General features: G+C 34.6%; 2 pseudogenes; both read right to left on the reverse strand.

The window, feature by feature from the left end:
* Window positions 1-446: 446 nt before the first annotated feature.
* On the reverse strand, window positions 447-1,522 carry LOC146994871 (ATP-dependent RNA helicase DDX19B pseudogene; annotated as a pseudogene).
* Window positions 1,523-9,442: 7,920 nt separating this feature from the next.
* LOC118180209 (ATP-dependent RNA helicase DDX19A pseudogene) lies at window positions 9,443-10,544 on the reverse strand (annotated as a pseudogene).
* Window positions 10,545-14,915: the final 4,371 nt, after the last annotated feature.

Consider the following 14,915-nt stretch of genomic DNA (forward strand, 5'->3'; position numbering starts at 1 on the left):
TTTACTTTGGACATTACTGGGTGGTCTTAACTACATAAATTACAATATTGAATCAAGTTATCATATATATTTGTCCATTTATATTTTGTGATTAAAATTAACTTTAAAAAATTTCTATCGCAATAACTTGCAAATATTTTTATTGGGAAATATAATGACAAAAATCCAAGAAATTACTAACCATACACAGAATAATTAAACAAGATATATATCAATAATTCATTTCTCTTTTTCTTTAAATTCAGAAATTTCAAAAATTTAGAAAATTACTCATTTGAATGATGTGAATATTAATACCATGTTTGATTAAAGGTAAATTAATATTTTTATTCTTTGAAAAGCAAAAACTGCTTTCATAAATAAATTTTACTTTTATAATTATAGAGCATCTTACCAAGAATTGTTACTTACTTTTTCTTTTCCTTCTCTAAATCTATTGAGAATGGCTATTCAACTAACCAAGATGCAGTCTTCCTGGTATGACAAAATATAATAGCCTGTCCTATTGACACAGTACCATATATATGTTACACAAAGCTTGATATTTCTTTATCTTTGCATACTATGTAATACTGATCTATATTATCCAAACTGTCTTCTTCCCTTTTCAGTTTAATTATAATAGGATCATAAAAATTCAATTCTGCAAATTCCATGACTTCTTCAGAACAAGTAGCTGAGAACAGCAGCATCTGACAGTCTTTCGGTAGCTGCTTATGAATGCGAATAGACTGGTCTTGATATCCTTGAGTCGAGATCATAACATCTGCTTCATCTAAAACAAATACTTTTATTTTCCTGAGATCAAAAAACTTATAGCGCATTGCCCAATCATAAACTTTACCAGGAGTTCCAATCATAAAATTAGCAGTAATTTTTTCTCCTCTTTGCAAAACCTTCCTCTAACAGCAAAACAAAATTCAATGTTAGGACAAAATTTTGCCTTTTTTTTTTTTTTTTTTTTTTTTCACTTTTCCTGTCTGCATGGCTAACTCATATGTTGGGTACAAAATAAGCACGTGAGGATATTTAAAATTTGTGTCCACTCTGCTCAAACTTGCCAAAAGAAAAGCAGCAGTTTTAAGCGTACCACTCTGAGACTGATATTTTGTGGAGGATCTGCAATAAGAGTATGAAGAGCAGTCTCTTGTATTTTTGAGGGTGAATTAAATCCAATACCACACACACCTTTAAGAAGTTCAGGTCGGAGATTCAATTCTTCAAAATATTTCACAGAATAGAGAGTTGAATTAGGATTTCTCTGGATATCTATATCATGAGAAACTTCATTTAAATGAGATCTTACAAGTTTTTTCATCACAGATATGTCAGCAGGATTTAATTCAGGTTCATCATCTTTTTCATCATAGTCTTTTGATGCTTCATCAGGAATCTTTGGAGGAGGTATTGGAGGTGGCACAGGTGGTGAAATAGGATCATCCAAATTTAAATTGTCAATTAATTTCGAAGTTCCTTTCTCTTGTATATCAGCAGAAAGACTCCAATCATCAACATCTGCCATGATAAAGCCTATTGAAAATGTAAATGTCAAAATATAGATTTCTGTAAATTCTAACATATGCAAAGACAAAGACATACTTAGAAAAACTGAAATTATAACAAATATAATGCATGTGTCCCAAATAATTAAAATGTATGAACATCATAAAAAGCAGTTATTTTACTTATGTCACATTACTTTAAAGTTATAACTCTATTGCTGCACAAAAAAAAAAAAAAAAAAAAAAAAAAAAATGATTATTATGCCTTTTATTAAATGGTATTCAAATCCATGTCCAAAAACTCATGAATATACAAGTTACTTACTAACTATGTAAGGATCTTAAGTTTTACTAACGTTTATTTTATTTTAAATATTTACTATCACTTCTTATTTTCTACTTCCGGCCAGAATTATAAGCGTGAAGGTTTTTATGCAAAGTTTGTCTGGCGAACACCAAGTATTTAAGTGTGGCCTTTTTGCCAAGCGAAAGAGAGGAAGCAGTGAGTTCGAAGCAGGCCGCTTACCTTAGAAGTTACGCAGTTGCTATTTGCCTTCCAGGCCAGAGGTTTTAATCCTCTTAATAAATTAAACATATTGTAATGTTCACAGTCTCTGTGCTACATACGCTTCCTGTTATTATAAGGCCAATCTTCCACGTGTGTTATTCTAAAGTTAAATTAGAGTTTAGTTTTATTTTTTATACCTTTTACGTTAGACCCCGAGCGGAGGGTCATTGCATTCCGAAGTACGGAAGTCATTGTATATAAAGAAAAATAAAGGGTTTTGTATACCCTTCGTCTGTATCCTGTCTACTTACTACAATTAGTGAACATAGCTTTAGTAAGCTCTCTGTTCCTAGTCAGGTCATTGTATGTTTACGAAGAAGGTTAGAAGAAACATTGAACCAGATAGTGGGGCCCGACGAAGAACAACCATGGCCGAATTTCAAGAAGAACCTGTGCTGCCTGCAGAAACGGCTCAGAATCCAGAAATGCCAGCTGCCGCCCTGGAAGGATTTGGGTACATCGTCCAGACCATGCGCGCTTCGATGAAACCAGAAGCAACATTTAATGGAAACTCACCGGTAACCAGTTTTTTGGAAAACTTGGATGACCACTTCATGCTCTACCCCGTGCACGAGTTTCAAAAAGTTACCTTAGCTACCAGCGCTTTGAGGGGCCAAGCGCTTAACTGGTTCAAATGTATCGGCAGAAGTCTCTTGGGTCAAGCAGGAAGTCCCACCTATACTTATGAAAATTTCAAGACTGCCCTACTAAAAGCCTTCCCTGTTGTAAGGGATCGTGCGAAATTAGAAACGGAACTTTTTAGCATATATCAACAAAGAATCGAAAACCTGTCGAGCTTTATTTTAAGAAAAATTCATGTTTTCAAGCTCTTGTTTGGAAACCGTCCGGATCCTGAAATAATTCAAGTGATTTTGCCGAGGTTACTACGCCAAGTGCAAGACTTTATTGAATTAAGAAATCCCACTACACTGGAAAAGTTATTTGAGCTAGCAATCCAGTTTGAAAGTAGAAGAACGGCGGACGTTGAAAGAAGACGCCAATATCAACAGCGAAACCAATTTGGTACGCCAAGACTACAACAAACTCAAGCACATGGCTACGGAGAAAAAGCGAATCAGTGGGCAAGGAAACCCGAGCATTCAAAAACAGCCGGCGAACGTCGACAGTTCAATAGCAACCCAGGAAAAAAGTCTCAAGGCCAGGGGAAAAAGAAGGAAAGCACGGAAAGGAAAAATAATTTAAACTAAAACGGATTTCTGCTGACGAGAGGGTGCGGAAATCCGAAGGCCACGAAAACCCCTCTTCCTTCAAGTTAAATACAGTAATGGTGAAAAATTTGACTCTTCCGAAGATTGAAGTGTTGGTAAATAATATCCCGGCCACCGCACTCCTGGATACCGGCGCGCAGTGTTCCTGTGTGGCAGAAGTCTTTTTTAGAAAGTATTTTCGCAAATACCGCATATATAATGCGGATAATACGACAGTATTAGCAGCGCAAGGAAAAGAATGTAAGTGCGTAGGTAAAGTACCTTTATATATCCGTATCAAGGACGAACAAGTAAAGGTGATGTTTTTTATAGTAAAGAATTTGCAAGCACATTTAATCCTAGGAATAGACTTTCTTTCAGACGCACAAGCTACACTGGATTTTAATGAAGCATCCCTTAGGCTGACAATGAAACCAGTGCGTGTAGAAAAGGTTGAACCGCCAAGGTTAAATTTTGACCACCTGCCTAATGACGAGCAAGATAGAATCCGACAAGTGGTAAGTGAATTTGCTTCCTTATTTAGTGATATTCCAGGATTTACTCAGGTTACTAACCATAGTATTGACACCGGAGATGCATTGCCGGTTCGTCAAAAACCATACCGGTATGATAAGAATAAGGAAAAATTATAGAATGGCATATTACCGATATGCTACGTAAAAAGATCATAACGCCCATCTCAAGTAGTTATGCTAGCCCGGTGGTTTTATATAAGAAAAATAATGATTATCCTTTGGAGCATCCAAAAAGGTGGAGATTCGCTATTGATTACCGTAAATTAAATTCCATAACAAAATATCCGGTATATCCGTTACCGATCATAGAAGAAATTTTAAGGAACATAAAATCAACCAAATTTATGACGACTTTAGACTTAACGAATGGTTATTTTCAAATAGGGGTCAGGCCTGAGGACGTGCCTAAGACTGCTTTTATAACCAAGTCTGGCACTTATGCATTTTTGTGTATGCCGTTTGGCCTTTCTGGGGCCCCAGCAACATTTCAGCGATGCATGGACATTGTGTTAAGACCTGTTCTTGGAAAGTCCACATTTATCTATTTAGACGATATCATTATTACTAGTGATAATCTCGACCAACATATACAGGATTTAAAACAGGTGTTTTCTTTATTAAATGAGGCCGGTCTAAAAGTTAATGTCGAAAAGTGCAAATTTGCAGCCCCTGAATTAAAATATTTAGGTTACAAAATATCGCAAAAAGGGATCGAGACAGATGAATCAAAAATAATCGCTGTACAAAAGTATCCGACTCCAAACACGGCAAAGAAGCTCTCTTCTTTTCTAGGACGTTGTTCATATTATAGGTCCTTTATAAAAGATTTTGCGGCTATCGCTGAGCCATTGTTAAAATTAAAAAGGAAAAAGGCAAGATTATCGTGGACGGCCGAAGCCAATAGTGCTTTCGAAAAATTAAAACAAGCATTAACGCAAGCCCCTGTGTTGAAATTTCCTGAAAAGGATGAAAATTTAGAAATTTCAGCGGATGCTTCGGATTATGCGGTAGGAGCGGTACTTTCACAAAATCAGCAGCCCGTGGCATTTTTTAGCCGAACTTTAAATCAAACACAAAGAAACTATTCCGCGACCGAGAGAGAGGCACTTGCAGTTCTGTTAGCAGTGCAAAAGTTCCGAGTCTATTTTGGAAAGGCGCCGATAACAGTATATTCTGATCACGCGGCGGTAACTAGATTGTACTCAGGGAAAAATTTATCCCCAAGGTTAATAAGATGGGCACTCAAGCTGCAAGAATATAATCTGGTAATCAAGCATACCCCCGGAAAGGAAAATATCGTAGCAGATGCCCTATCACGAATTAAATTAGACGAACAGGGTAATACCGTATAAGTTGCAATGCTTACAGCGTGTACAATAAATTCCCGAGAAACTGTAATAACCGAACTGGGTAAGGATCCTGAGTTTGGAAGTATTTATGAGTATTTGAAGGATCCTGAAAATTTTAGCCACCAAGATATTGTGGCGATAAGAAATAGGGCGGCCCATTACGAACTAATAGATGGTCTATTATTCTACACAAAAACTACGAATTCCAACGACGAATTTCGACCTGTTATCCCAGCTAGTCTTAGATTAAATATCCTGCAAGAGCTCCATGACAGCCCTTTAGCTTCTCATGCTGGTATTCGAAAAACTAACCAACGCGTACGCGAGTCTACTTTCCTGAACTGCAAAAGTTAACAAGGGCGTATGTCCAGTCCTGCCCAACATGTCAAGCCGTTAATTATATTAATTTCCGCCCGGCCGGGTTTCTAAATAGTATTAAATCCGAATTTCCAAATGAAATAAATTGGCATGGATTTATTGGGCCCTTTCCCAAAAAGTCAGTTAAATAAAAGTCGCTATCTCCTTGTTATGGTTGATCACTCTAAATCTCGCAGAGTGGGATTTGGAGGGTGACAGCAGTTTTCGCTCCGTTTCGTGTCAAACAACGCAAATTTACTGTCTTGGTAGCAGAACATGTTTCCCACTTGCAATAATAACCTTGGGGAAGGGAGTGAATTGAAGGAGCAGAACGACCCCCTGTCTTGTCATCGTCCACCCAGACTGACCAAACAAGTTTGCTAAGCCAAAGAACGTTCTTTGGCTAAGCGCCATTTCAAGCGAGGACAGTCGTAACAATGGATACAGCTCCTTTGCCAAAAGTAAGTTCGCTTTTAAAATATATATACAATTATTTCTTAATATAAATATCTTAATTACTATAAATTATAGTTAGTTTGCTCTTTTTTTTTTTTTTTTAGGTGTCTATAAATTTGCTTTAAGAGTGCAATGCTGTAACGTAGTTTTATTTATTACGTACTGCTAACACAATGAAAGCTGTACGTGTGGATGGTACTTTTTGTAAATAATTCTTAACATTATTTTTATTTTTGAACAATTTACACAAAGCTATCGAATTTAATTATTTAAATTTTAATTTAATTTTAATTTAATTTAATTTAATTTCAAATTTGTGTCCACTCTGCTCAAACTTGTCAAAAGAAAAGCAGCAGTTTTCAGGGTACCACTCTGAGACTGAGCAATCATATTTTGTGGAGGATCTGCAATAAGAGTAGGAAGAGCAGTCTCTTGTATTTTTGAGGGTGAATTAAATCCCATACCAAACACACCTTTAAGAAGTTCAGGTTGCAGATTCAATTCTTCAAAACATTTCACAGAATAAAGAGGTGAATTCGAATTTGTCTGGATATCTATATTATGAGAAACTTCAGTTAAATGAGATCTTACAAGTTTTTTCATCAGAGATATCTCAGCAGGATTTAATTCAGGTTCATCATCGTCTTTCGATGCTTCATCAGGAATCTTTGGAGGACGTATTGGAGGTGGCACAGGTGGTGGAATAGGATCGTCCAAATTTAAATTGTCAACTGATTTTGAAATTCCTTTCTCTTGTATATCAGAAGAAAGACCCCAATCATCAACATCTGCCATCATAAAGCCTATCAAAAATGTAAATTTCAAAATTTAGATTTCTGTAAATTCTAACATATGCAAAGACAAAGACATACTTAGAAAACCTGAAATCATAACAAATATAATGAAATTTAGATTTCTGTAAATTCTAACATATGCAAAGACAAAGACATACTTAGAAAAACTGAAATCATAACAAATATAATGCCTGTGTCCCAAATAATTAAAATGTATGAAGATCATAAAAAGTAGTTATTTTACTTATGTCACATTACTTTAAAGTGATAACTCTATTGCTGCACGAAAAAGTCTCATTGTACTCATTGTACTCATAGTGTAGTCATTGTACGACCAATACAATGCATCTTTCCTCTGGAGATACAGGCCAATGATAGAAACATGATTCCTGATAAGAAACTGGGTGCAGAGGAATCTAATTCTAGTGCTGGATGTATGTTAAAAAGGGGAACTGCACCTGATAAAATGGTGATGCAACAATATTCCTCCTCTGGACGACTTGTGAAAGCTCCAAAAAAAAACTTGATCTTTTAAATAATGTTTGTTATGAGCTTGAGACTCAACCTGAGTCTCAAAGGGGGAGGGAGGATGTTGTGAAATGAACTGAAGAAATAAATGGCGCGAAGCTCTGCTGTTTGTGAAGTGAGCCTGCGTGCTGAGTTTTTTGAATGTTTTCCTTGTAGACAGAACGAAAGGTGATCCCGGAAGAGTGAGAATGTTGTGATGAAAAAAAAAAGAATGGCTTATTAACCCTTTCGAGCCGGGTAGCGAAAACGCGCGCTTATAGCTGAGGCCGGCAGTGTCTTACGCGAGCGTCTCTCCAGGGACGGGGGCTTTTTTGCTACTAAGCCTAAATCCATGAAATTTCCGAAGTATCAACGCATTGTTTAAAAATGCTCTATAGAGTATTTAAACGGCTTATGCTTTATAGATATTTATATATATATACTTTAATTACCTTATTTCTTGTTTAAATGCATATTTTACACATTTTATTTTAATTAATCACCATTTTATGAATTTTAACATTATACATCTGAAAACTAAATATATTACTTAAAATTCTCTTTTCGTATGAAAAATTTGAAAACAGGGATCTACACACAGTCCTACGTTACATTCCTTGCACTCGTAGTAACTCATTTGCCGTTTTGGAGGATTTTTCCAGGAATGTGAACAAACGAAGCATCGTCGTCTCATTTTCTTATCAGTCTCTTCTGAACAAAGTTTTGGAAAATGTCTTTCATTTAAAATTTCAGAATCAATATCAGAATATCAGAATCAATATCTGAAACATTTTGCATCATTTCTGCTATTTCATGCTCTGTTAAACATTTTCGAACCGTAGAGCAAATAAAACTTCTCTACTTACAGTAAACAACTACCACCTGCGATTTAAAGAGACCTAATAAATCACCCCATTCAGAAACATTTATTTCCCCATTTGTTTATATAATCAAAAAACATGTGTATGTGAGTCATGCTTCTCTCATTTCGAGAAGAAGGTCTAATGTACATGTAGTGCCATCTTGTGGCAGAGATTATAGTTTGAAAAACGTTCCAAAGTACTGGCACAAATACGTGACAGTCGGTAGAGAACGGTAGAATCGTCTGGTGCGACTGCGTGTCGGCCGGTTGGTAAGTGTGTTCGTTGCTGGCACGTATACGTGACAGTCAGCGTGAAGGAGTTAAGAATTTTTTGTCTTTATTCATAATGCACCCAGCCTCGGGTAGAGGCAGCCCGCTACTGAACAAACTGTTTTGAATATATTTCATTTATATATTTTCTGTGTTCTTCGTTAACAGTAGCTCTAAACGGCACTTTAAACTAATTTGGTGTCCATCCTTGACAATCAAGTACATTCATGCAAACTGACAATTATCTATGTAATCTTTCCACAAGATAACACAGCCACAATCGAAGATATGATTTTTGCCATCCCATGTCTCCTAAAATGCTACTGGTATAGCTGCATTGGCTCTGGCCTTGAATACAGCATGTCATACAATCAGAATTGCTTTCAAATAGTCGCACTGCAAGAACACTACTTCCAGGTAAGTGCTCACACTAAGTGTGAAAACTTTTGAGATTACTACAAGTTCAATAACCGGACTCTCTAAAAAAACACCAAATGTCATGTTGCACAAAATGTGAGCAATTTTCACACTGCCAAAGATATCTGGAGAATACATCACTCCAGACACTTTATCAGACATTCAATATCTGAGTCACTTCCACAGCATCTGCCATTCATGCTGCCAGAGGCATTTACTTTGGACATTACTGGGTGGTCTTAACTACATAAATTACAATATTGAATCAAGTTATCATATATTTTTTGTCCATTTATATTTTGTGATTAAAATTAACTTTAAAAAATTTATATCGCAATAACTTGCAAATATTTTTATTGGGAAATATAATGACTAACCATACACAGAATAATTAAACAGCATATATATCAATAATTCATTTCTCTTTTTCTTTAAATTCAGAAATTTCAAAAATTTAGAAAATTACTTATTTGAATGATGCGAATATTAGTACCATGTTTGATTAAAGAAAAATTAATATTTTTATTCTTTGAAAAGCAAAAACTGCTTTCATAAATAAATTTTACTTTTATAATTATAGAGCATCTTACCAAGAATTGTTACTTACTTTTTCTTTTAGTTCTCTAAATCTATTGAGAATGGCTATTCAACTAACCAAGATGCAGTCTTCCTGGTATAGCAAAATATAATAGCCTGTCCTATTAACACAGTACCATATATGTTACACAAAGCTTGAAATGTCTCTTCTTTATCTCTGCATACTATGTAATACTGATCTATATTATCCAAACTGTCTTCTTCCCTTTTCAGTTTAATTATAATAGGATCAGAAACAATCAATTCTGGAAACTGCATGACTTCTTCAGAACAAGTAGCTGAGAACAGCAGCATCTGACAGTCTTTCGGTAGCTGCTTATGAATGTGAATAGACTGGTCTTGATATCCTTGAGTCGAGATCATAACATCTGCTTCATCTAAAACAAATACTTTTATTTTCCTGAGATCAAAAAAACTTATAGCGCATTGCCCAATCATAAACTTTGCCAGGAGTTCCAATCATAAAATGAGCAGTAATTTTTTCTCCTCTTTGCAAAACCTCACCTCTAACAGCAAAACAAAATTCAATGTTAAGACAAAATTTTGCCATTTGTTTTGCCACTTTTCCTGTCTGCATGGCTATCTCATATGTGGGGGACAAAATAAGCACGTGAGGATATTTCCAATTTGTGTCCACTCTGCTCAAACTTTCCAAAAGAAAAGCAGTAGTTTTAAGCATACCACTCTGAGACTGAGCAATCATATTTTGTGGAGAATCTGCGATAAGAGTAGGAAGAGCAGTCTCTTGTATTTTTGAGGGTGAATTAAATCCCATACCACACAACACCTTTAAGAAGTTCAGGTCGCAGATTCAATTCTTCAAACGATTTCACAGAATAAAGAGATGAATTAGGATTTCTCTAGATATCTATATCATGAGAAACTTCAATTAAATGAGATCTTACAAGTTTTTTCATCAGACATATCTCAGCAGGATTTAATTCAGGTTCATCATCTTTTTCATCATCGTCTTTTGATGCTTCATCAGGAATCTTTGGAGGAGGTATTGGAGGTGGCACAGGTGGTGTAATAGGATTGTCCAAATTTAAATTGTCAACTAATTTCGAAATTCCTTTTTCTTGTATATGAGAAGAAAGACCCCAATCATCAACATCTGCCATGATAAAGCCTATCGAAAATGTAAATGTCAAAATATAGATTTCTGTAAATTCTAACATATGCAAAGACAAAGATATACTTAGAAAAACTGAAATCATAACAAATATAATGCATGTGTTCAAATAATTAAAATGTATGAAGATCATAAAAAGCAGTTATTTTACTTATGTCACATTACTTTAAAGTGATAACTCTATTGCTGCACTTAAAAAAAATAATAAATAAATAAAAATAAATCTGATTATTATGCCTTTCATTAAATGGTATTCAATTCTATGTCTAAAAACTCATGAATACACAAGTTACCTACTAACTAAATGTAGAAAATGGTTCCCAGTGGAGAAATAGTATCTATATCAATTTGGAACCATCTTGTTTAGTTACCATCTAGACTTTGGTTTGTAAACAGGACAGAATAAATAATCATATTTTGTGAAGTTTTTACATCATGAATATGTTTGTGTCAACAGAGCCAGGTTGAAGAAAGGCCAGCACCTGGGTAATCATGTAATATGTGATCTAATTACTTAGCTATTTATTTTTAGAGGGTGATCCTAAAATTTGCTGTCTTCTCACCTTTATTTTATTACATGCTCAAATTTAAAAAGAATGTTTTAGTCTAAGAAATAAATCACTAACTAAAAGCAGTAGATTACATACTATATGATTACTGGAACCTGTACATTCTCGCAAGTATACCTCCAACCTGGCTTTCTGTCTCAATTTTGAGAGGTGTGGTGGTACAAGAGACTCGCACCCTTCTCCCTCTATCACCAATCTCTTGAAAAGACTTCAGGTTTGCTGTATATTTTCAGTGTCCCTTGCTGGAGACACTATATGCTTACATACATCCATGCTTTCTCCAGGATTTAAAGACAGACCCATCAATATGTATCACTAATCATTACAGTAACTGGACTCATCAACAGGTTAAAACAAGGCAAATATTCAAGTAGGCATATTAGATATCATAAAGCCTAACTGCTGATGAAATTCCAAAGGTTGCTAAACCTTCTCCTACCATTAAACTCTCAAAAAGGTGTCAGCTAGCTGCATATTTTGAGTGCCCCCTTGCCAACAAAACACTTACAAACACACATGCCTTCTCTGAGAATTGAACCTGGGCTCTCTGGGGCAGCAATCACCATCTCTAACCATTATCCCATCTTTATGTCAACAGCAGGAGTATGAACCAGTCCTTAATTAAAAATTAGAGGAACAAATTAGTTATTTCACCAACAATTTTTTTTAAATTCTAAAGATGACAAAGATTATTATTATTATAATAATTGACAAAGATTATTTGCCATAGAGATGTATATAGCATGAAGAAGGTAAAATTAAATGTTAAATCACTATCAGAGCACACAATGCAATTTCTCAATATTTCACTAAATGCAACTTTTCAAGTAATCTTTACTTCAATTTTCCCAATAAGGCCTAGTGATCTTTTCTTCCTTCCTTCCATGAGGTTAACAAACATAAAACATGCAGTTGAACTTCTCTCCCATCATCATAAAAAACTGCAGATAGAAACCTACTATTCAAACTACCACTTGTAAAGCACTTTTCTAGGTGAAGTTAGCATTGTGCTTCATGTTCATAGGTGGTTTAAAAAAAAAAAATCTGGATAGTTAATTGCTCCCTTGGATTTCATGAGAGATCCAAATGGTGACCTTGAGAGAGCAGCAGGCACAATAAATCCCTAATGACCATGTCATAAATGAATACATCTTCCAGATTCTGTAAAACAGTTGTTCCAGAATTTAGCTTTGGTAGGGTCACTGGTAAGACTGAATTAATTTAATGACCAGTGACCTATACTGGTGACTCTTCTAAACATAAAAAGTAATAATTACTGTACGCAGTCCAAAATATAGATATTGAAACCCTCAGCAAATTTTTCTTTTCTTTACAAAGGTTTAGAAATGAGAAATATAATACTCAAAGCATGTGTGCTGTTAAAATGATTTTCTCCCTACTAATTAAAAACTCCGCCAGTCACATTTGATCTGCTAGGCACACATCGAGCACTTTTGTTTGCTCTGCCTCCTTCTCTCCAGCCAATTAGCTTGCCAAAAAGAAATAAAGAAGCTCATTTTTTTAAATGGCTCATTACTGGAGACATGAAGTGGATGCTATGCAATAATGTTACAAAAAAAGATTACAGGATACACTAAATGAACCTCCTTTTGTAGAGGATAGCATCCCAAAAAAGTAATGCTTTGTGTATGGTGGGACAACAAAGAAATTGTGTAACATAAATTATTGCTACCAAGTCAGGCAATATACTTTTTCAAATGATAGTTCTAAAAGCAGAAACCGAAGCTAATTGCTCAGAACTGACCAATAGTCGAGGTGTTATCTTTTACCATGACAATGCTCGGACCTACACTTTAAAGAGTATCAGGCAAAGACCTATTCAGCATGGCTGAGATGTTTTGTGTCATCCTTAATGTTCACCAGACCTTGATCCCCCTCACATTTCCATCTCTTTGAAAGTCTCTGAGAGATTGTCAAGCAGGGCCTCAGTAACTTCTTTATGAAGAACCTAATAACATTTTTATGAAAGAAATTTCTCAGCAGCCAAAAGGAAAGCAAAAAGTCATAGAACAAAATGATACTTATGTAACACCAAATGTGGCGATATGTGCCTGCCACTGGTTTCTGTCACGAGATGTGGTTGTAAGAGGGTCTGGGACATTTTAGGCATAAAGTTCGAAATGTACACAAAAATTTAGATAGTAATGTGCCACCGTGGCGAGAAATTTTTCGCAACATTTGGCGACCTGACGGCGCATATAAGAGTAGTTCCAAATTTTCTTATGTTTTTTTTATTGCTTCATTAGTATTTATCATCAAAAACTTTTAAGATGATCCAATAAACGTATATGCTGAAACATTTGCCTAGCACTTACCATCTCCCTATGAAGGGGAAGCTTTGAGATGAATTTTGAAAGGGTATTTAGTACTGCAAGTGCAAACACACATAATGAAAAAAACCCAGACTGTATCCCGAAGACAAAAATTTCACATGATGTGAAAAAATACCAAAATCCAGAGAGATTTAGTATGCATTTAGGTAAAATATTGATTTATATAATTTTTATAGAAATGACACAATTAGCAGGAAATAATCACAAATTGGGTATTTTGGGTTTTATTGATGATTTAAGCTTAAAAAAATCAAGAAAGGAGAAGCACACTTAAACAAAGGAGTTTTAACTGAAATGTTTTTTTTAAAGAAAATAAATTCCAAACTTTTTACTTAAAAAAAAAGTTATTTATGATACTTTTCAGTTATGTGCCTGCTATGCATTTTGGCAGGTTTTTTTATGGGTAAATAATTTTAAGTTGTAAGATTAGTTTACATAAGGATGCATACACACATGCTGTATTTTTCCATTAGATACACACTTTCCAAAATGTGTGGCAGGAGCATAACAGAAAAGTATCTAATTTATTTTTCATGTAGCCATAGAATGACCACTATCAAGAATGTGACCTTTAACCAGAAAATAACCTGAAAATAACATGAAAGCCTCTTCCCTCCTGGCTATTTTACACACTGCATCTTCATATCATTTCCATGGATTTACATAACTCTATTTTATGCATATTTTCACAAATTTGGGCGTTATGTCAACTATGCTTTCATTCTCACTTTATGATAAATCGACAGTTCTCAGAAATTATTCATTTCTTAGTATCTGGGTTTGCTTATCTTTGGTGACAAATGCCACCAGAAAAACCAATTAGGCCCCATATTTGGTAATTCTACTAATTAAGCATATAGATTGCTTGTTTCTTACTGTATCAAAAAAATTAATTATAAAATGAAAATAAATTTTAAAAGTTTTAATCATATTACACTAAAAGAGAGTATTTAACATGTGGCAATGAGAAAATCTGATAAAGAATTGACAAACACTAAATATTTTTTCTGCATTTACTAATATTTTTCCTCTTAAAAAGCAAAACATATTATACATGTATGTAAGATAGACAACTAAAAATAACAGACCTCTTACTCTCTCTTAAGGAAACCATATTTAATTTTAAAATATAGACCAAAAATGTAAAATGCCACATGCGTAAATATCATCAACTTCACTTATTGCAAATATATATATACATATATATGTATACAGTCAAAAGTCGTTAATCCGGACTCGTGGGGACTTCAGCGATTCCGGTTTATCGATTTTTCCGGATTATAGATCATCAGTTTAAATCTGGTAAAATGGCATGCAGGAATTATAAAATTAAAAATATGAAACCGTAATTTATGAAATAAAGAACAATTATGATCTAAAGGGTATCAAAATTTACAAAAAAAAAAGCTTAATACTTATTTGTTTACTTTATTAAAC

Source organism: Stegodyphus dumicola, chromosome 10, assembly GCF_044657685.1.
Source record: "Stegodyphus dumicola isolate Sdum_Otavi_A_Nest chromosome 10, ASM4465768v1".
Classification (NCBI taxonomy): Eukaryota; Metazoa; Arthropoda; class Arachnida; order Araneae; family Eresidae; genus Stegodyphus; species Stegodyphus dumicola.